Genomic DNA, 17801 nt, shown 5'->3' with positions numbered 1-17801 from the left:
AAAAAATAATATGATACCTAGTATTTAGCTACTTCCCATGATGGGAACATGCTATTTGGATCGAGACCACCTAACAAGACAATAATGCCTACTACACTTTAGGTTCTACTCACAAGGGCAGTTTATCCTAGGGATCTCAACCATTTCTAAACATTATCACACTACAAATCTCTTATAGAAGACTTGGTCTCTAAAATTTCTTGAAATTTCAATTGATAGCAAGCTTACAACACGCAACTAAAAATATGTTAAGATTTTGCAATAAGTGATGACCAACATTGAGCTTCATCTTCATAAACATCATAAACTAATTTTCATTTAAAATGAATGATTTAATGAAAATTATGACTAGCCTACTTGATTCTCAAATCTTGACCAATGCCATAATCCATTGTTACAATAGAGTCACATCAATAAATTGCATCTATTTAATTGCCTTGTAATTAAATGTATCAGTTGTTATACCCTAAATTCCATACTTACAATATCCCTTCCACACATCAATAACCCTATCACTTTATAGAAGCATTTAATTAAATCCTTGAATTAAAACCAACAATTAAGTGATATATAATTTATTTAAATTGCATTCAAATAAAATAAACCTTGTTCATTTACTCTCAGACTTATAAAAACATAAAATGGAGACAAAATTTAGAAAACACAAATATCTACAACTTTCATTTGTATTAATCTTCTTGAGAATGATACATATCTTTGATATAAAACTTTGAATATAACAAAGAACTAAAACCAATCTTTCATTTAATTTCTCAAATTCTAAGATCACAATCTAGGACATCATAAACTAAGCATGAATCATGGGCTAACTCTACAATGATATTATCATCAAAATGACTCAAAATTTGGACCCTCATTCCACATCTTGTAAATGCTTTTATAGAATAAGAATTGCAACAAGACTCAGATGGGAGGACACATGTCAATACATTACTCCTCAATTATTTAGAAAGAAACACAAATATTCTCCTTACAATAAATCCTCTACACCTTAAATAAATAAAGAAAAGAAATAGTCTAAAATCTAATAGCTAGCATGAATTTTTTGGGTACAATCTTGATTTTTTCTACATGTATATTCATAGCACAATGCAAAAGTAAGATAACCTACTATGATCTCTATGCTCCATCTATTTTTTCCGTCTTTCAACTATCAGTTCCCATTTTACTACTTCCTATGGACAAGGCTTTAATCTCTCCAACTACTTCCCATACATAGATCTCTCTTTTTGTGGGTCATTCAGTGCCTCTAACTATTTCTAGAACATTAATTAATTTGTTCCATCTGGCATCTGTGATGGCTCTTGATTCAGTTAGAAACTTATTGATATCAATTTGCACCTTAAAAATAGAATCAATTAAATCATTAAAAGCTACCTCCTCAACATCTCCATTAAAAATAGTTATCACCCTTTCCAATGTTAGAATTTGCTAAAATGGATTTGACCACTCCTGCCAAACCTTTAACTTGCTATCATTATCTATAATTAATGGAATAAAAGAATTAATAACTTCAGCCATTATCTTTACTTTGTTGGATACAATTGATTAATTGTGTGTTGTCTTTGATGTTACACATATGTCATATCAATTAATAGATAATTCTTATCGAGCTCACTTGGTCAATGAAGAAAGTTTTCCTTGTCTATTGAGCATTCACAAGTTTACTCTAAATAGATGACAGTGTCTACTAAGCTCATTCAGGCATCAAAGGAATTTTAAGCAGAAATAAGTATTAACCAAGATCACTCAGTTAATGAAGGGAAAGTTGGATAGATTTAGTATTCACCAAGTTCACTCAGTTGCTAAAGGATTTCTAGAAGCTCGCAGTGTTAACCGAGCTTCTGTTGGTTAACATAGGAAATCATTCCAAAGATAGTTTCTACTAAGAAGGGTCGACTTACGAAGGATTTTTTTCTTATTTTGGTATATGAAGCTTAATTACTTTATGTATTGATTCTAGCCGACTTGATGATGAGTATTGGTTATTCTAATTTGAATTTGGGATGACTTGACAATCTAGAAGGTATAAATAAAAGGTCAAGTTGAGATCTCTAGTGTGTGTGCAAGTGTGTTGATTGAATTGAAAAGAAAAGAGAGGGAGTGAACTTGAAGGATAAGAAAGTATCCTTGTGGATCAGAAAAGTAATATTCGATCAGGAAGGATCAAGTTTAAGAAAAAAAGAGATCTAGATTCAGCAATTCAATTGCATCACAATCAGGTCATTTCATTGTTACTCTCTAAGGACTATAGTAGTGATCTAAATTCTCTTAACAGAGTTGGTTTAATGGCTAGTTGTAAATCCTCTTACAAGGTGGCAATTCCATTGAATTGTTTTAATACCTTTTGCAGGACCACTCCTGACAAGGTGATTGAGTCCTTTAATAGGGTCACACCTAATAGTGTGTTTTGTAACCTTTAACAGGGTTGGCTCCTAATAGGGCTCACTTCAGAACAGTGAAAAATATTGGTGGTTTTTCCCAAATTGGGTTTCCATGTTAAATCCTAGTGTCTCATGTGTTCATGTTATTTCTTTCATGTTTGAAAGTAACTAATGAAAACATCTTAAGATTCACAAAAGTAATTCAAATTCCATTTATCAAGTTACAACAATTTCTATTTGTTTACCAAGCATCAACAACAATTGGTTTTCTCTGTCTAAATTTTATTGTTGACATCTAAAGGATCTGGGATTTATTTTAGTTGTAATTGATTCACCCCCTTTCTTAGTTACTCCTATATTTCCAAAAATTGGTATCAGAGCTTTTGGTGCTTGTAGGAAAGGTTTCAAGGAGCTAAGCTAAAGATCAAGATGTCTTACAAGAGAGAGAGATTCCAAAGCTAAACAAAGATAGATTTTCAGCATGGCAAGGACTAATGAGACTTCATCTAGCCAATGTTAGTGATTTAGGTTGCAAATACCTTGATGAAGAATACAAAAATCCTATTGGTACATTATCTGTTGGAGATCTTGCTAAGAAAAAGAACCATAACATCATATGATTGATATTGCATCTGCTCTCAGCTATGATGAATTTGATGAGATCAAAGACTATAAAACTTATTTTTATATGTGGAACAAACTAAAGAATATCTATGGTGGTGACAAAAATGTAAGGAGAGCCAAAGAAAAAATCCTTAGAGGATAGTTTGATCAAATGAGAATGAGACAAGATTAAAATGTTGCAAAATATGTGGAAAGAATCAAAGCTAGTGTTAGTGCAATTAGAGCTTTTGGAGGACAAATCAAGGAAGAAAATGTTGTAAATAAATTTCTTAGAACTTTGCTTCCTATCTATGAAATTAGAGCATTTTCTATTCTTGAAAAGAGGTGTGATCCAAATCACAAGTTAAGTTTGGATGCCCTAGTAAGAAGATTAACAGCTTTTGAGCTAGACAACTTTGACAATTATGTTCCAGTTTCTAAAAATGTTGAGTCTGTATTTGAAGCTAAAATTTCATTCAAAGAAAAAAGTAAGAAAAAAAAGGACAATCAGTCAGAAAGTGAAGAAAAAATAGAGGAAATTTTTGATAGTGATCTTGAAGTTGTTAAAGCTTTACTTGCAAAGAAATACTCTAGAGGTAGAGGAAAGTACAAAGGTAAAGTTCCTTTAATCTATTTTTCATGTGGAAATTGGTCATACTTTTTCCAGGTGTCCAAATAGAGAAAGAAAGGATGAGAAGAAGAGCCACAAGTACAAAGGCAAGAAGGAATCCAAAAGTCACAAATCCTTCAAAGACAAAGGTAAGAAGGCTTGTTTTATGGCTAAAGATTTTGATAATAGTGAAGATGAAATAGTGTACATTGCTGTAAAAGATGAATCTGATGAAGAAGAAGATAAGATGGAACTTATCTCTCATGTTAGTAAAAATGACAGATGGATCATAGATCGTGGATGTTCACATCATATGACTAGAGAAAAAACAAAATTTGAACACTTTGAACACTATGATGGAGGTAGTGTAAGGTTTGGAAATAATGAACCTTGTTGCATAAAAGGGAAAGGTTGCATCTCATTAACCAATGAACTTGTATGTGACAATTCCTATTGGGTTGAAGGACTAAAACATAACCTACTAAGTGTGGCATGACTAATCAACATTGGATTAAAGGTAGAATTCATCCATGGCAAGGAAAGACTACTAGATGACAAAGGGAATTTGATTGGATTAGGTAAAAAAAAAAGAGGTAACCTATTTTATTTTGATCTTGGTGATTTCTCATGTTTTATTGCTCAAATGGAAGAAAGTTGGTTATGGCACAAAAGACTATTTCATTTAAAATTTGATAATATGGTCAAGATAAGAAAATTCAAAAAAGTAAGAGGTATCCCTAATTTGAAGAAACTTGATGTTGGTTTATGCAAAAATTGTCAGATTGGCAAAATGGGAAAGACTAGTTTTAAGAGCAAAAACTATCAATCTGAAGATGTCTTGGAAATTGTGCATATTGAATCATGTGGAACCATTGGAGTGGAAAGTTATAGTGGAGAAAAATTCTTTATTCTTTTTGTTGATGACTACTCTAGAATGATGAATTTTATGTATCTTAGAGAAAAGTCAGAAGCATTTGAGAAGTTCAAAATGGCATCTGGCAAGAGTAGAAAAAGAAATAGGAAAAAGATTGAAATTATTAAGATCAAAAAGAGGTGGTGAATTCATCTCCAATGAATTCAATATTTTTTGCATTGAAAGAGGAATCCAAAGGCAAGTATCAACCCATGGCACTCCTGAATATAATAGAATAGCTAAAAGAAGAAATAGATCCATCATGGATTGTGCAAGGACTCTAATGATTGAAAAGAATATTGCTATCAAATACTAGAAGGAAGCCATGAGCATTATAGTTCATACTTTGAACCAAGTATAGTTGAAGAAGGACTCACATAAAACTCCCTATGAATTATGGTATAGCTACATTCCCAATGTAAGTTACTTGAAGGTATTTGGCAATAAATGTTATGTCTTGAAAGACTCTAGAAAAGGCAAGTTTGATGTGAAAGGTGATGAAGGTATATTCTTAGGATATTCCTATAGAAGTAAGGCATATAAATGTTTGAATTTTTCTACTGATAAAATCATATAAAGTGCACATATGAGAATTGATGTGTTTGTAGAAAAGACCTAAAGAAAAAAGAAAAAGGGAACTAGAAGATTAAAAAAAAATTGTTTACTTTGAACCTATTACATTGCTAGACACATCTAACAATAAATAGACTTCATCTCCCAAGTCTTCCATAGATACAAAGTTTCAAGAAGTACAAACCGAGACACAAAGACCCGAGTCACATTCTGAAACTATTGAGTCAATGCTTACTGAGTCTGAATGACTCGAGCCTAAAGTTGAAATTCAAAATGAAGACAGTGCAATTCACTCAAAAGGCAAAGAACCTGTATTGGCCAAGTATGTCGGAAGGCATCATGCACCTAATTAGATTGTTCGAGATAAATTAGAAGGTACTATGATAAGAAGAAAATTAAAAGGTACATGTTTACTTGGTATTTTGAACCTAGAAGTATTAAGGATGCTCTAGAAAATGAAATTGAGGCAATGAATGAAGAAATAGAATAGATAGAAAAGAACAAAACTTGGACTCTTGCTTCTAGGCCTAAAGATAAAAATGTGATTGGAAAAAAATGGGTATTCAAAAATAAGCTAAATAAAGATGGACAAGTATCAAGAAACAAAGCTAGATTAGTGTGTAAAGGCTATTCTCAAGAAGAAGGAATTGGTTATGGTGAGACTTTTTCTCCTATTGCAAGATTAGAAGGTGTTAGGACCCTACTTGCATATGCATCTTACAAAGGATTCAAATTATATCAAATGGATGTTAAATCTACATTCCTAAGTGGGATTCTTGATAAAGAAGTCTACATTGAATAGCCAAAATGTTTTGTTGATCCTAAAAAAAGGGACATGGTCTGTAAATTACACAAAGCACTATATGGTCTTAAACAAGCTCCTAGAGTCTATTATGAAAGACTACATAACTACTTGATACAGATTGGATTTCAGAGAACAAATGATAACTGTAGTCTGTACATCAAGGAAGGACTAGATAACAAAATTGTGTTGGAAAAGATATTTGTGGATGATACTCTATTTATGGGAAATGAAGACCTATGCAAAGCATTTTCAAAACAAATGAACAAAGAGTTTGAGATGTACATGTTTGGTGAAATAAAATTCTTTGTTGGATTGCAAATACAACAAAACAAAAAATGGTATCTATATCACCCAATCCAATTATGTTAAAGAGATACTCAAGAAGTTTGGTATGGAAGATTCTAAACTGGTTGGTACCCCTATGTGTACTGGACTCAAGCTCACCAAAGATGATGACTCCAAAGAAGTAGATCAGACCTTGTACAAATCAATGATTGGAAAATTATAGTGTGTAGTTCACACAAGGCCTAATATTACCTTAGTAGTTGGGATAGTGGCAAGATTCTTAGCTAAACCCAGAGAAAAATACATGTTGGCAATCAAAAAAATCTTGAGATATCTGAAAGGTATTGAAGACTATGGTTTATGGTACAAACTTGGAGGAAACCTAGACCTAAAGGTATTTACTAATGTTGATTGGGTAGGAAATCTTGATGGCAAAAAAATCACTAGTGGTGGAGCTTTCTTTCTTGGTAAAAGGTTAGTATCTTGGACAAGCAAGAAGAAAAACTACACATCCCAATCCATAGAAGAAGCATAGTATGTAGCAGTAGTATTAAATTATTCTAAAATTGTTTGGTTCAAACAATTGCTAGAAGGAATGAAGGTTGAGATCAAAGAGCTTGTAGTCATGTATTGTCATAACACCAACACAATTAACATATTAAAGAACCTAGTGATGCATTCCAAAACAAAGCACATTGCTATAAAATATCACCTTGTTAGAGAACTGGTGCAGAAAAAAGAAATTAGATTGGAATATGTCCATACAAAAGAACAAATTGTAGTCATATTCACTAAGCCATTACCTAAGGATGTATCCTTATATCTAAGAGCTAAGCTAGGGGTCATTCCCCTATCTGAACTCACTAAATAAAGTTTACTAATGCATCAATAAGAACCAAGTTAAAGATTAATCAGTTGATGCAACATAATCAAGAGAATATTGCATATGAATCAGTACTCAAGGTATATTGATAAAAATTTGGCATGTGTTGTCTTTGGCATATGTTGTCAAAGTGGGAGAAGTTTACTAGCATATCTTTAATTTTGTAGAGAGAGAATTTTGAAAAGAAGGTATGCAAAGGGAGAATACAACACAAAGAAGAAGTTCTTGTGTAAAATCAAAGAGGAAGAAACTTTCTATAAAAAAGGAGTCTTATTTTCAAATTTTCATTAGGCTATGACATGTTGTGTTGCCATCAATGCTAAAGAGGGAGATTGTTGGATACAATTGATTAATTGTGTGTTGTCTTTGATGTTACACAAATGTCATATCAAGTGACAAATAATGCTTATCAAGCTCACTTGGTCAGTGAAGAAAATTTTACTTGTCTACTAAGTGTTCACAGGTTTACTTTGAACAAATGATAGTGTCTATCAAGCTCATTCGGGTGTCGAAGTAATTTTAGGCAAAAAATAGTGTTAACCAAGCTCACTTGGTTAATGAAGGGAAAGTTGGATAGAGTTAGTATTCACCAAGTTCACTTGGTTGCCAAATAATTTCTACAAGTTCATAGTGTTCATAGTGTTAACCAAGCCTCTGTTGGTTAACACAAGAAATCATTTCAAACATAGTTTCTCCCAAGCGGGATCGGCTTATGAAGAATTGTTTTTATTTTGGCATATGAAGCTTAATTACTTTATGCATTGATTCTAGCTAACTGCGATGATCAATATTGGTTATTGTAATTTGAATTTGGGCCAACTTGACAATCTAGAAGGTATAAATAAAAGGTCAAGTTGAGATCTCTAGTGTGTGTGCAAGTGTGTTGATTGAATTGAAAAGAAAAGAGAGGGAGAAAACTTGAAGGATAAGCAGGTATTCTTGTGGAGTAGAAAAGTAATATTCAATTAGGAAGGATCCAGTTTAAGTAGAAAAGAGATTTGGATTCAGCAATTCAGTTGCATCACAATTAGGTCATTTCATTTTTACTTTCTAACCATTGTAGAAGTGATCTAAAATCTCTTAACAGAGTTGGTTTAATAGTCTATTGTAAATACTCTAACAAGGTGACAATTCTATTGAATTTTTTTAAGACCTTTTGCAAGGCCACTCCTAACAGGGTGATTAAATCCTTTAATAGGGTCACACCTAACAATGTGTTTTCTAACCTTTAATAGCGTTGGCTCATAACAGGGCTCACTTCAGAAGAGTGAAAAATAGTAACTAGTTACATTGGTGGTTTTTTTCAAATTGGGTTTTCACATTAAATCCTGGTGTCTCATGTGTTCATGTTATTTCTTTCATGATTGCAAGTAACTAATGATAACATCTTAAGATTCACAAAATTAATTCACACTCTGTATTTACCGAGTTATGACAATTTTTGTTTGTCTACCAAGCATTAATAGCAATCAGTTTTCTCAATCTAAACTTTATTTTTGAGATCTAAGAGATCTAGGATTTATTTTAGTGGTAACTGATTCACACCCCCCCCCCCCCCCCCCCTCAGTTACTCCTTTTTTATTTCCAGCATACTTTACTTTGAATGATTTGTAATGTTCCAGTGAAAAACCTAATCAAATCTTTCACAACTTTGAGATCCTCTTTCGCTATGAATATTTTATCTAACAAATCTAGCTTCTTAGCCATTAAAAAAATCAATCTCTCAAAGAATTCTACATATGATACACATTGCTTCAAAATTGTTTATATCCATGTTAATGCTTCATCACAAATGTGCTAAGCATTTTGTAGGAAAATAAAATTATTGTGTGCTTGTTGAGAGATTCTCTTTAAGAAATTTATTATATGATTCCCCAGAACCAGATGTTATCTAGGAAGTAAAAAATGATGAACTTGAGACATCTACATGGGTGGAAAAGGGGGAAAAAAAGAAGATAAAAGGTTATCCACATACCTAAAAAAGTGAAGGAGAGGACTCTATAAATAAATATGGGCTACTAGGATTTAACATAGCCTTTAACAAGGTTGGTTCTAAACTGAGTTCACTTCATAAGAGTGAAACATTGTAGCATGTTACTTTGTCATTTTCCCAAACTAGGTTTCCACATTAAATCCTGGTGTCATATATGTATGAATTTTATATATGATGCATGCTATTTACTCTTATTTGTTTACTATTGGTTGACATATACTAAGCAATGAGTTAAGTAATGGAGACAATGTTAAGTTGATGATGAGCTCCTCTATGGATAGAGTTGTTTATTTAGATTTTTTTAGTTGTTTGAAGTTAGTTAAAAAATTTATGGTACATCTAGATGTAAGGATAACCGATTTATCACACCACCCCCCTCTTAGTTAATCTAAATATTTTAACAATTGGTATCATACCTATTGGTTCTTCTAAGGAAATTTTGAGGGAGTTAAGATAAAGATCAAGATGTTAAAGAGAGAGGTACCTTTGTTTCTACAAGGATAACTTCCCAGCATGGCAACAATTGATTTGGAATCATGTTTGAAAACTGATCAAACAGATTCATCATAAGCTCAAAATTTAAACATAGCAAGTCTTTGGCCCCTAGAATGTAATGAAATAGGAATTTTATCATTTTAATCAATTGGGTCAAAGTTATAATGAGTCAAATAGGGCCTCCTAGAATTTTGAATAATTTGCATTAGCATGACAACAATAAATGACCAACTTTGAGGGATTGAAAACCTAGACAAACAGATTTGAAATGACTCAAAATCTAAAATATAGGCTCTCTAGTATGGAAACTAAACACTCCCAAAGTGGTGAGTCATGAAACATTACTGGGTGTGAGATATTCAATTGTAAACAAGGGCTATTGTCACTATTTGACACTTAGGCAAAAATGCAGATATGGAAATTGCTCAAAATAGCACTTCACGAAATGGCTCAAAATGACAATTTATCTTCATGGGAGGAGTGGATATACTAAATTCAAGGTATTAGAAACATTAAACACCTCTTAGGCCTCACAAGTACAACTGGGTACATATGGATTAAAAAGCGTGTATAAGGCTTAATTTTCTCAGTGGTACTCAAAATCAGGGCTTCAATTTTGAGTCCCAACCGTGGCTCTGTATAGGGATGCATATCCCTTTTGGGAAAGGAAAGGATTTAGATCTTTGGAAGAATTATACCACACACCTAACAAAAAAAACTTCTCTCTTGAACAAGTTTATTGAAAGCAAAAACAACTACTCCTACTATGTACACACGATGGCCCCAGGCCACCGAACTTCAACAAAAACTTTTACCTCTGTCATAAATCTATTTTTCATTTGAATGTGCATGAGGTAAACTAGAAATATTGTTTCTATTAGTTTAACCAATCATATTAACATTTTAAATCCACTCACTTGGCCAAACTGAATCTATATCCTCACTTTCATAATGCATATAAAAACTAGATTCATTCTCAACAACTTGCTCATTATGAAAGTTCTGATCAGCATGCTCACAAATATCAGACTCAAAATAAAAAAAACTTCTCCAATAAATGAATCATGCATGCTATTAGTTTTGAATATGAAAGCTTCATACTCAAATTGGGGAAAGGGATCACACATACCTTCAAATTGTGTATCCTTATGCATAATCAGAGAGTATTCACATGAGCAATTAGATTTTTACTCACACATGTCATCAATGTCAGCATCTAAAACTAATCTAGAATCTTCAACTGGTCCTTTAAAATCAGCAAATGGATTAGTTGTTACTTTAAAGTATTCTTCATAAAACTCATTCCAAGGTGCATGCTGATTTTCATTAATAACTTTGTAAAACACCTTGTTATCAATCTCATGAGATGCAACATAATTATCATTTTCACTATCATACATGGAAGAAGAATGATTTGATCTCCTATAGTAGTAGGAAAATGTGTTATCATTAATTTTTTTCTCAATCAAATATGAAACTTCCATGTCTTCTTCAAATAATGGATTGATAACTCCATGCAAAGCTCCTTTATAGACATTATAACAAGTGATGTGCTGATCAATATCAAACTCCTCAAGATACAATGGATTCAAGAAAATTTTGAAATCATTTCTAACATCACTATCATGGACACTTTCAGTATTTGAAGAAGAAAAATTAGAACCATCACAAGAAGACAAAACATTCACTCCATCAATGAAGCATGTAGAATATGAGTCAGTATTACTTGCATTGTCTTCATTAAGGTGATTCAAATATCTTGCAAACCAATCATCCTTCATTTTATTAGTTGGTGCTGATCCATTAATCCTAGAATTAGTTGCATACTATTGATTACTACTGCATACATCTTCTAGACATTCATCTACACAATTAGGTAATCTATACTTATAAATAACCTTTTTGTCCTCATATTACATAGAAAAATATTCTTCACAACTTTCAACCTCAAGATGACTTGTATGACTCTGAAATGAAACTTCATTTTTAGGTTTAGAAAAAGAACTCATATCTCTACTAGCATAAGAGTACTCACTTCTGTCATTTCTTTCTTCTTCCCAATTTGTATCAAATTCGTATGAAGATGAACATGTACTATTATTGTCCTCTTCTTGACTCAAGTAATTACTCTCATCATTGTCTTCACATGATGCTTCTTTATAATACATCAAATCAACAACTTCACCTTCATCACTTGATGCATAACTTTCAACTTCTTTGTCCTCATACTAAGATGAATACCTTTCAACTTCAAAGTTTACAACATTCTCAACAGAAGGAATATTATCAATAGGAGAAGAAACAACTAAATTTATTTCTTGCATATCTAACTAATCAAGTGAAGTAACCTTGTCATCTATTTTTGTGATATCATTAACATGTGCATTATTTTCAACAAGGAAATGATCATCTCTTATTTGCAACAAAGAATCTTCATCTACACATGTCTTTAATTCTAAATTTTTAACAATTTTTTTTACAATAGCAGTACTACCTACTTTCTAATCTAAAATCAAACACTCTTTATGAGATTGATTCTTCCTTTGAACCTCATCCTGCTAGCTAACATTTCTAGAGAAATGAGTCCTAGTTAAGCCATATTTTACATTATTTTCAATCTTTGTGACTGTCATGAATGCCTAATGCAAAGTCTTGGGCTCCTTATCTCTTAATAGATAACTCATTTTCTTGTCAAATGCATCAAGATAAACCATGAGACAAACTTGATCATCTAGCTTATAACTTTCAGGGATCTCATTCAAAATCTTCTCAAATCTGATATCAAAATTAGGAACTAATTCATTACTCCTTATATGGCTCTTCAAGAAATTCTCAAAATAATAAGAGATGCTTACTCTTTCCCTGAACTGCTTCATGAAGGCTGAAAGTAATTCATCCCAAGATGAAATAGAACATACTAGCAGAAAGGAAAACCAATCTCTAGCATTACCTTCCAAAGTTTGAACAAACAACTTCATATGAATGTCTTCATGAGCAATTTCATAGTCACCCATTAAGTCACTAAAAAATTGAAATATGATGACTAGCTGAAACAGTATGGTTCCCATTAAATTTAGACAAATTTTTTTTGATATCATTAGGAATGACATTTGGGAAACCATAGATAACATCAAAACATAATGACATGTATCTCTTGGTAAAAATAGCTCTATAACTTTTATCCATTAACTGCATACCAAGTGAAAGGAAATTTTACATTTCTTACAAACCTAAAAGTCATTCACCATTATTACTTCCAAAATTTATTACTTGCAGCAGATCTGAAAATACTTTCTACCAATTCAAACTCTGAACATACTTCAAAATATGAAAATTCTTGCTGAATCTATTCTTCATAAAGTATGTTGAGATAAATCAAACCAATCTCCTACTTAGTGCTGAAAATACCACTTGATGAAGAAACTTTTTTAGAACTTACTTTCATGGAAAAGGAATCTCATGAAATTGGGAAAATTCCTTGAATGTTGATGTCTAAAAACATTGATCTACTAATTGGCATAGGTGTTGATTTCAATTCTTCACACCACTTATCAAATCCTTGTAGAGCCGCCATCTCCTTGAGGAGAAGAAAATACAATAACTACTATGATTCATTTTAACATTTAAATTTCTTACAAAAACATATCCAATGCAATACTTCAAAACTCAATTAGTCAAGAACTTATATATTCCCTCTTTTTGCCTCAAACTTATCATAACTTTCAGATCTGCACAATTCAATTGAAATATCTTGAACATTTATATATAACCAATCTACACTAGTATAGAGATCTTTTAGAGAGTCACCACTCACAATTGTGAGAAAGATTTAAAACATGACTCATAGCATGACAAATCTGAACTGAACTTTCAACTTATAGGACTTCGCAAATTATCAAACACTTAGTAGAGAGGAACCATTTTAAAATAATTCTGACTTTGAATTTACAACAGCACTTTGAAAACCAAACCAGCTGAATTGATTGCAAATAAAACTTAGTAGGAACATAGTATGCATTCAATCCTTCAAAGCTACTATTTTCCTAAAGAAAGCATCACTAGAGTGCATGATATTTGAGTAAGAAAACCAAAAAACACATTAGAGAACTTACTATTGCAGCTTTTTTTAATGCACTTCTCCTATTATATTGAATCTTATTTTCTCAAATTCTCAAGGTTTTTCTATCATTTTGATTCAATACAGTCCCCAGCAAAGTCACCATTTTGTTGGTGACTTGAACGAGCAAAACCATACTAAAATTGAGGACTGAAATTCAATTAACGCCAAAGATTCTTGTGCTTTTAACAAGGTGTACTGCCATCTTATTTCCCTAGTGAAGTCACCATTTTGTTGGTGTTTTGAAACAACATGGTTCCAAGTTACCCTGATGAGAACAAGATACATCTAGGGATAGCTAACTCCCATCTTCAACATACCACTTAAGACACTGGGCCAACTATAAAGCTAGACCCTTCTTCTACTTCAAGTTCTACAAAACCTAGGTGGGTGGACCTTAGATTCAATTTATATGGTACCAGTGCTAAAAATATTCTTGAATTTATTAACAGTAGATTTGACCCTTATTTCTTCTAATGACTCATGCAATAACATAGATCTGCAATAGCTAAATGTAAGACAATGCAATTCATAAGCTAAGTGAGAGAAATCTATTCTAGCTCTTTGAACATAAAATATAAAGATGATTTGAATTTGATTTGGTTTTATGTGGGTGGGGAAAGTGGATGAAAACCAAGTATGGATAACAAACTAATTATCCTGAAGCTAATCAGTGCCTCATCCATTAGGTAATTCACAAATCTCTCTCATGCATTTTGGATACCGAAGACATACATCTTGTGCCAAGACTCCAGATCTATCCATTTACCTTGTAAATTGGATATCAATGTTCAATCTGAATCTCATTCTTACCTGATATCCTCCTTAGTAAACCTACAACATTGTTGATTTCCATGAAGCATTTATGTAACTCATTGAACTATAAGAAACAATGAAACAACATACAACCTAAATGGACTGCAACTATGATCTAGACGCTTTGTTCAAAGATCATAAAACATTACAAATCACTGATAAAAAGACAAGATTTAAAATGGAACTCAACACTTGTTGTTCTTTGTATTTATTTCCTTGAAATAATACATGAAAATGCATGAAATTGACTCACAATATACCTAATAAACCAAACTGTACAATAAAAATATGCATTCATACAAGAGAGAAAATGGTGGGAATGAGAAACTGATGGGATGGGAAGGGGGTATCATAGCCAAAGCATAGCTTCATGGTCTGGAACCAACACACCCCAGATCTTTCCATTCATACTTCATCAATTCTATTAGACTATTTTTGCTTTAGTTTTCAACTCCTAACTTTTTCCAACAACAAATGAAACAGAGAAAGATGTGTGTATATGTGTGTGTATATATATATATATATATATATATATATATATATGATGAAAAGACTTCAATCCGAACCTAGAGATATTTTCATTTCACAAAAGACTTGATTCTTCAATCATGACTCCAACTTCAATCCCAAAATTCAGCCCAAGTAGAAAACAAAATTGTCTCATAATTAAAAATTGGAGCCAAATTATACTAGAGTGGCATAATATCCTCAAAATTAACCCAACAGACCTTTTAACATGTGTTTTTACCATGCCTATAATTGCATTTTCAATTTTTTCCAATCTCACTGAGCAAGCCCAAATTTTACATTTCTACATATAACTTGAACCAATGGAGACTTGCTCAAAATATGATTCCATATATGGATTTCTCATCTTGAAACCTTTCCAACAATATATGCTACTTGATATTTCAGGAAAAAAAATCCCTCTGGTGACCATTTGAAAATTTAGGCTCCAACTCTAGACAAAGAAATTAAAAAGATGAATTTGAAAAATTTAAATTATTTCTATAGTTTAAACTATAGAAAATCCATTTTTTAAAACCAAATTTTTCAACTACTGGGCACAAACTGAGAAAGATATTCAATATTTTAAAATTAAACCTTATATCTCCCTCCACCACTCAAACAGCACCATGTGTTGAATTCTAGCTGGCCTAGTATGCCATGTGTCAATCGATCATTGGTCTTCAACCCTACTACCAAGTCCCCATGACCTTCACCAAATTCTAACCTTTCTAAGAAATTGCCATGTCGCTTGGCGAAAACTTCCCATTTTCTAGTGGTGACATAGTGACCACAAGATTCTGACACATTTTCTAGCATCTTCCCTTCGATCACTCACAAGATGCCACTTATCATCCTCTAATTTATCCTCAACATTTTTGAATACTCATCAAACTTCTAGTTTTCTAGGTGTTCGCCATGTCGCTACCAATGAGATCCTCCCATTTTCCAGTGGCGACATGGTGACTACCAGAATCTTCAAACTTTTTCGGTACCTCCTGATCATGCTGACATCATTGGTTTTGTTCAAAAATGTATCTTCTTTCCTCAATTTCAAGATCCTCTCACCAACCATAGGCCCCACACCATGTAACTTATGGCTTCCAAAAGCCTATGTCTTTCAAGACACTTAGGAAATGAGTGTTATTGTATTTAAATACATAAAAGGTTCCCAACATGACAAATGTGGGATAAATATTTCAAACATCCTTCCCCTCTTCATGCAGTAGCTTTCTTTAATACTCGTGGTGCTTTTCTAAGATGCTCCAAGTTGTTCAAACAGACATACCTAGAATCTTCCCTCATAGAATAATCAACATACTTCATAGTTCCATGTTTTTCATTATCTGTTTGAAATCTTCATGAGTAATTTTCTCTATGTTCTCCTTATTTTCTACTTCTTTGACTTCTTTGCATCTATTTCATCCCCAATATTTACATTTACTGTTGCCTCACTCATGAGCTGGCTTTGTTTTGTGGCGGCTTCCTCCTTTTGCCACTACTATTGACTCCCCTACCGCTTTGTGCCTCTTTCCAATTGCCTTGTATGATGGGCGTCATCTCCCCTACCTTCTTCCTATAGTGATTCTCCTATTTTATTATAGAACAAATCAAATTGATGAATTCAACACTACATTAGGGAAATAAGGGATGATTCCATTAAGGACTAACCACTTTCAACACTTTGGACTGAAGCACTTTTGCAAATTTTTCAAGATCTTTAAGTAGACTTGGCTTCCTGTGAGCTCCCTCCTTGACGCCTACTTCTCTCCCAACATCTTCCAACATGGACGGAGCCCTTTCTGCAGGTCACTTCTTTACTATGCCGACCTCTTCCCTCCCTCTATGAAGAAAACATGGTTTAAAAGCATCTATTCTCATCGATGCTTCATTTTATAGCAGCTTCTTCCTTTCATGCTATGCATTATGAAGGCATTTTCTTTAAATGGAATATTCTCCTTCCCTAAATGTAGGTGTCTCATTCTCTTGCATCTTCCCTATTCTGCATTGCTTTTACCTTTCATTTCTTGGAATATGTTGCTTCAACGTGGGCTACCTTTGACATGGCTTGCCTCCTCTAATATAGATTTAGGTTGCTCTTCAAACTAACCCATGTATGTTGCTCCAAAAATTAGGACTCCCTTGTCCAATGTTATTAATCTAACTCCAAACAAATTTCTCTTTTAAAGAATATTTTTCTTTTTTGAGGACTTCCTAAATAAAATCGAGAGACATTGGGGTCACCATCAATTTGAACATTTATAAAGAAAACTTAGGACCAAGAGCTTCAAAACATTTGTGACCATAAGAGAATGGTGCAAAGCATGGAAATTTTTGAATTGGAGATTGCAACAAGGGAATCAATGAGAAAATTTATTTTGATGTTATTAATTCAACTTATCAACTCATAACTTTATCACCCACATGGACAATTAGACTTGATGAGTATAATTAATTAATGGGCTCTCCTCGGTCTTCTCAAATCCCTCTAGTATTGTTTTTCTTTTTATCCCTCATATCCATTTTCAAAATGAACAGATGGCATGTACTTTGAAACAAGCATCTTCACAACTGGGTCGAGACAAGTTCATCCTTATATCCCAATCATACCACTCATCATTTACATCATTGTTAGACCATGAACTTCTCATATAAAAAATTCATTTTAATCCCTTTTTAATCATCTTCAAAATCCAACAACGCCCTATCATTCTAACAAGATTAGTCAAGCCCCAAAGTGGGTTCGGCTAAAAAAAAATTGTTTCGAAACAACTGAATTGCCGAAGTGATCAATAG

Source organism: Cupressus sempervirens, chromosome 4, assembly GCF_028749045.1.
Source record: "Cupressus sempervirens isolate cs-2001-9-10 chromosome 4, ASM2874904v1, whole genome shotgun sequence".
NCBI classification, from domain to species: Eukaryota; Viridiplantae; Streptophyta; class Pinopsida; order Cupressales; family Cupressaceae; genus Cupressus; species Cupressus sempervirens.
Note: the sequence above shows the minus strand (reverse complement) of the source record.